This window comes from Osmia lignaria, unplaced genomic scaffold, assembly GCF_051020975.1.
Source record: "Osmia lignaria lignaria isolate PbOS001 unplaced genomic scaffold, iyOsmLign1 scaffold0013, whole genome shotgun sequence".
Lineage (NCBI taxonomy): Eukaryota > Metazoa > Arthropoda > Insecta > Hymenoptera > Megachilidae > Osmia > Osmia lignaria.
In genome coordinates, this window is record NW_027478167.1 from 1,714,628 (window position 1) to 1,721,856 (window position 7,229).

Below are 7,229 nucleotides of genomic sequence, written 5' to 3' on the forward strand. Positions count from 1 at the left end.
AAAAAATATCATAGAACATAAAAAGTAGGAAACTTAATTCTCTACAAAAAAGGTCTCTTAACATTTTGCCATAGCTCGCTTCGTTTCCGAGATATTTGCAGATTTATCTCAAGGGAAGGGGACTGACGGACATATTTCGAGATATTTCTTCTTCTTGTTGTTCTTCTTCTGCACAGCTAAGCTGGAAGTGGCATTTGCGGCTCGCACTAGTGCAGAGTTATCTCAAAGAAAGGGGCCACGGTGTTTCTGTATCTCTATTATGTTGGTGCGGCTTCGGAACTTTTAAATATCTCGATATATCTCCAAAACTACGCTTCTGATCGAAAAATATCATAGAACATAAATTGTAGGAAACATAATTCTCTACAAAAAAGGTCTCTTAACATTTTGCCATAGCTCGCTTCGTTTCCGAGATATTTGCAGATATATCTCAAGGGAAGGGGCCTGACGGACATATTTCGAGATATTTCTTCTTCTTGTTGTTCTTCTTCTGCACAGCTAAGCTGGAAGTGGCATTTACAGCTCGCAATAGTGCAGAGTTATCTCAAAGAAAGGGGCCACGGTGTTTCTGTATCTCTATTATGTTGGTGCGGCTTCGGAACTTTTAAATATCTTGATATATCTCGAGAACTACGCATCTGATCAAAAAATATCATAGAACATGAGAAGTAGGAAACTTAATTCTCTACAAAAAAGGTCTCTTAACATTTTGCCATAGCTCGCTTCGTTTCCGAGATATTTGCAGATTTATCTCAAGGGAAGGGGCCTGACGGACATATTTCGAGATATTTCTTCTTCTTGTTGTTCTTCTTCTGCACAGCTAAGCTGGAAGTGGCATTTGCAGCTCGCACTAGTGCAGAGTTATCTCAAAGAAAGGGGCCACGGTGTTTCTGTATCTCTATTATGTTGGTGCGGCTTCGGAACTTTTAAATATCTCGATATATCTCGAAAACTACGCTTCTGATCAAAAAATATCGTAGAATATAAATTGTAGGAAACATAATTCTCTATAAAAAAGGTCTCTTAACATTTTGCGATAGCTCGCTTCGTTTCCGAGATATTTGCAGATTTATCTCAAGGGAAGGGGCCTGACGGACATATTTCGAGATATTTCTTCTTCTTGTTGTTCTTCTTCTGCACAGCTAAGCTCGAAGTGGCATTTGCAGCTCGCAATAGTGCAGAGTTATCTCAAAGAAAGAGGCCACGGTGTTTCTGTACCTCTATTATGTTGGTGCAGCTTCGGAACTTTTAAATATCTTGATATATCTCGAGAACTACGCATCTGATCAAAAAATATCATCGAACATAAAAAGTAGGAAACTTAATTCTCTACAAAAAAGGTCTCTTAACATTTTGCCATAGCTCGCTTCGTTTCCGAGATATTTGCAGATTTATCTCAAGGGAAGGGTCCTGACGGATATATTTCGAGATATTTCTTCTTCTTGTTGTTCTTCTTCTGCACAGCTAAACTGGAAGTGGCATTTCCAGCTCGCAATAGTGCAGAGTTATCCCAAAGAAAGGGGCCACGATGTTTCTGTATCTCTATTATGTTGGTGCGGCTTCGTAACTTTTAAATATCTCGATATATCCCGAAAACTACGCTTCTGATCAAAAAATATCATAGAACATAAATTGTAGGAAACATAATTCTCTACAAAAAAGGTCTCTTAACATTTTGCCATAGCTCGCTTCGTTTCCGAGATATTTGCAGATTTATCTCAAGGGAAGGGGCCTGACGGACATATTTCGAGATATTTCTTCTTCTTGTTGTTCTTCTTCTGCACAGCTAAGCTGGAAGTGGCATTTGCAGCGCGCAATAGTGCAGAGTTATCTCAAAGAAAGGGGCCACGGTGTTTCTGTATCTCTATTATGTTGGTGCGGCTTCGGAACTTTTAAATATCTTGATATATCTCGAGAACTACGCATCTGATCAAAAAATATCATACTACATAAAAAGTAGGAAACTTAATTCTCTACAAGAAAGGTCTCTAAACATTTTGCCATAGCTCGCTTCGTTTCCAAGATATTTGCAGATTTATCTCAAGGGAAGGGGCCTGACGGACATATTTCGAGATATTTCTTCTTCTTGTTGTTCTTCTTCTGCACAGCTAAGCTGGAAGTGGCATTTGCAGCTCGCAATAGTGCAGAGTTTTCTCAAAGAGAGGGGCCACGGTGTTTCTGTATCTCTATTATGTTGGTGCGGCTTCGGAACTTTTAAGTATCTTGATCTATCTCGAGAACTACGCATCTGATCAAAAAATATCATAGAAGATAAAAAGTAGGAAACTTAATTCTCTACAAAAAAGGTCTCTTAACATTTCGCCATAGCTCGCATCGTTTCCGAGATATTTGCAGATTTATCTCAAGGGAAGGGTCCTGTCGGACATATTTCGAGATAATTCTTCTTCTTGTTGCTCTTCTTCTGCACAGCTAAGCTGGAAGTGGCATTTGCGGCTCGCACTAGTGCAGAGTTATCTCAAAGGAAGGGGCCACGGTGTTTCTGTATCTCTATTATGTTGGTGCGGCTTCGGAACTTTTAAATATCTCGATATATCTCGAAAACTACGCTTCTGATCAAAAAATATCATACAACATAAATTGTAGCAAACATAATTCTCTACAAAAAACGTCTCTTAACATTTTGCCATAGCTCGCTTCGTTTCCGAGATATTTGCAGATTTATCTCAAGGGAAGGGGCCTGACGGACATATTTCGAGATATTTCTTCTTCTTGTTGTTCTTCTTCTGCACAGCTAAGCTGGAAGTGGCATTTGCGGCTCGCACTAGTGCAGAGTTATCTCAAAGAAAGGGGCCACGGTGTTTCTGTATCTCTATTATGTTGGTGCGGCTTCGGAACTTTTAAATATCTCGATATATCTCGAAAACTACGCTTCTGATCAAAAAATATCATAGAACGTAAATTGTAGGAAATATTATTCTCTACAAAAAAGGTCTCTTAACGTTTTGCCATAGCTCGCTTCGTTTCCGAGAAATTTGCAGATTCATCTCAAGGGAAGGGGTCTGACGGACATATTTCGAGATATTTCTTCTTCTTGTTGTTCTTCTTCTGCACAGCTAAGCTGGAAGTGGCATTTGCAGCTCGCAATAGTGCAGAGTTATCCCAAAGAAAGGGGCCACGGTGTTCCTGTATCTCTATTATGTTGGTGCGGCTTCGGAACTTTTAAATATCTCGATATATCTCGAAAACTACGCATCTGATCAAAAAATATCATCGAACATAAAAAGTAGGAAACTTAATTCTCTACAAAAAAGGTCTCTTAACATTTTGCCATAGCTCGCTTCGTTTCCGAGATATTTGCAGATTTATCTCAAGGGAAGGGTCCTGACGGATATATTTCGAGATATTTCTTCTTCTTGTTGTTCTTCTTCTGCACAGCTAAACTGGAAGTGGCATTTCCAGCTCGCAATAGTGCAGAGTTATCCCAAAGAAAGGGGCCACGATGTTTCTGTATCTCTATTATGTTGGTGCGGCTTCGTAACTTTTAAATATCTCGATATATCCCGAAAACTACGCTTCTGATCAAAAAATATCATAGAACATAAATTGTAGGAAACATAATTCTCTACAAAAAAGGTCTCTTAACATTTTGCCATAGCTCGCTTCGTTTCCGAGATATTTGCAGATTTATCTCAAGGGAAGGGGCCTGACGGACATATTTCGAGATATTTCTTCTTCTTGTTGTTCTTCTTCTGCACAGCTAAGCTGGAAGTGGCATTTGCAGCGCGCAATAGTGCAGAGTTATCTCAAAGAAAGGGGCCACGGTGTTTCTGTATCTCTATTATGTTGGTGCGGCTTCGGAACTTTTAAATATCTTGATATATCTCGAGAACTACGCATCTGATCAAAAAATATCATACTACATAAAAAGTAGGAAACTTAATTCTCTACAAGAAAGGTCTCTAAACATTTTGCCATAGCTCGCTTCGTTTCCAAGATATTTGCAGATTTATCTCAAGGGAAGGGGCCTGACGGACATATTTCGAGATATTTCTTCTTCTTGTTGTTCTTCTTCTGCACAGCTAAGCTGGAAGTGGCATTTGCAGCTCGCAATAGTGCAGAGTTTTCTCAAAGAGAGGGGCCACGGTGTTTCTGTATCTCTATTATGTTGGTGCGGCTTCGGAACTTTTAAGTATCTTGATCTATCTCGAGAACTACGCATCTGATCAAAAAATATCATAGAAGATAAAAAGTAGGAAACTTAATTCTCTACAAAAAAGGTCTCTTAACATTTCGCCATAGCTCGCATCGTTTCCGAGATATTTGCAGATTTATCTCAAGGGAAGGGTCCTGTCGGACATATTTCGAGATAATTCTTCTTCTTGTTGCTCTTCTTCTGCACAGCTAAGCTGGTAGTGGCATTTGCGGCTCGCACTAGTGCAGAGTTATCTCAAAGGAAGGGGCCACGGTGTTTCTGTATCTCTATTATGTTGGTGCGGCTTCGGAACTTTTAAATATCTCGATATATCTCGAAAACTACGCTTCTGATCAAAAAATATCATACAACATAAATTGTAGCAAACATAATTCTCTACAAAAAACGTCTCTTAACATTTTGCCATAGCTCGCTTCGTTTCCGAGATATTTGCAGATTTATCTCAAGGGAAGGGGCCTGACGGACATATTTCGAGATATTTCTTCTTCTTGTTGTTCTTCTTCTGCACAGCTAAGCTGGAAGTGGCATTTGCGGCTCGCACTAGTGCAGAGTTATCTCAAAGAAAGGGGCCACGGTGTTTCTGTATCTCTATTATGTTGGTGCGGCTTCGGAACTTTTAAATATCTCGATATATCTCGAAAACTACGCTTCTGATCAAAAAATATCATAGAACGTAAATTGTAGGAAATATTATTCTCTACAAAAAAGGTCTCTTAACGTTTTGCCATAGCTCGCTTCGTTTCCGAGAAATTTGCAGATTCATCTCAAGGGAAGGGGTCTGACGGACATATTTCGAGATATTTCTTCTTCTTGTTGTTCTTCTTCTGCACAGCTAAGCTGGAAGTGGCATTTGCAGCTCGCAATAGTGCAGAGTTATCCCAAAGAAAGGGGCCACGGTGTTCCTGTATCTCTATTATGTTGGTGCGGCTTCGGAACTTTTAAATATCTCGATATATCTCGAAAACTACGCATCTGATCAAAAAATATCATCGAACATAAAAAGTAGGAAACTTAATTCTCTACAAAAAAGGTCTCTTAACATTTTGCCATAGCTCGCTTCGTTTCCGAGATATTTGCAGATTTATCTCAAGGGAAGGGTCCTGACGGATATATTTCGAGATATTTCTTCTTCTTGTTGTTCTTCTTCTGCACAGCTAAACTGGAAGTGGCATTTCCAGCTCGCAATAGTGCAGAGTTATCCCAAAGAAAGGGGCCACGATGTTTCTGTATCTCTATTATGTTGGTGCGGCTTCGTAACTTTTAAATATCTCGATATATCCCGAAAACTACGCTTCTGATCAAAAAATATCATAGAACATAAATTGTAGGAAACATAATTCTCTACAAAAAAGGTCTCTTAACATTTTGCCATAGCTCGCTTCGTTTCCGAGATATTTGCAGATTTATCTCAAGGGAAGGGGCCTGACGGACATATTTCGAGATATTTCTTCTTCTTGTTGTTCTTCTTCTGCACAGCTAAGCTGGAAGTGGCATTTGCAGCGCGCAATAGTGCAGAGTTATCTCAAAGAAAGGGGCCACGGTGTTTCTGTATCTCTATTATGTTGGTGCGGCTTCGGAACTTTTAAATATCTTGATATATCTCGAGAACTACGCATCTGATCAAAAAATATCATACTACATAAAAAGTAGGAAACTTAATTCTCTACAAGAAAGGTCTCTAAACATTTTGCCATAGCTCGCTTCGTTTCCAAGATATTTGCAGATTTATCTCAAGGGAAGGGGCCTGACGGACATATTTCGAGATATTTCTTCTTCTTGTTGTTCTTCTTCTGCACAGCTAAGCTGGAAGTGGCATTTGCAGCTCGCAATAGTGCAGAGTTTTCTCAAAGAGAGGGGCCACGGTGTTTCTGTATCTCTATTATGTTGGTGCGGCTTCGGAACTTTTAAGTATCTTGATCTATCTCGAGAACTACGCATCTGATCAAAAAATATCATAGAAGATAAAAAGTAGGAAACTTAATTCTCTACAAAAAAGGTCTCTTAACATTTCGCCATAGCTCGCATCGTTTCCGAGATATTTGCAGATTTATCTCAAGGGAAGGGTCCTGTCGGACATATTTCGAGATAATTCTTCTTCTTGTTGCTCTTCTTCTGCACAGCTAAGCTGGAAGTGGCATTTGCGGCTCGCACTAGTGCAGAGTTATCTCAAAGGAAGGGGCCACGGTGTTTCTGTATCTCTATTATGTTGGTGCGGCTTCGGAACTTTTAAATATCTCGATATATCTCGAAAACTACGCTTCTGATCAAAAAATATCATACAACATAAATTGTAGCAAACATAATTCTCTACAAAAAACGTCTCTTAACATTTTGCCATAGCTCGCTTCGTTTCCGAGATATTTGCAGATTTATCTCAAGGGAAGGGGCCTGACGGACATATTTCGAGATATTTCTTCTTCTTGTTGTTCTTCTTCTGCACAGCTAAGCTGGAAGTGGCATTTGCGGCTCGCACTAGTGCAGAGTTATCTCAAAGAAAGGGGCCACGGTGTTTCTGTATCTCTATTATGTTGGTGCGGCTTCGGAACTTTTAAATATCTCGATATATCTCGAAAACTACGCTTCTGATCAAAAAATATCATAGAACGTAAATTGTAGGAAATATTATTCTCTACAAAAAAGGTCTCTTAACGTTTTGCCATAGCTCGCTTCGTTTCCGAGAAATTTGCAGATTCATCTCAAGGGAAGGGGTCTGACGGACATATTTCGAGATATTTCTTCTTCTTGTTGTTCTTCTTCTGCACAGCTAAGCTGGAAGTGGCATTTGCAGCTCGCAATAGTGCAGAGTTATCCCAAAGAAAGGGGCCACGGTGTTCCTGTATCTCTATTATGTTGGTGCGGCTTCGGAACTTTTAAATATCTCGATATATCTCGAAAACTGCGCTTCTGATCAAAAAATATCATAGAACATAAATTGTAGGAAACATAATTCTCTACAAAAAAGGTCTCTTAACATTTTGCCATAGCTGGCTTGGTTTCCGAGATATTTGCAGATTTATCTCAAGGGAAGGGGCCTGACGGACATATTTCGAGATAT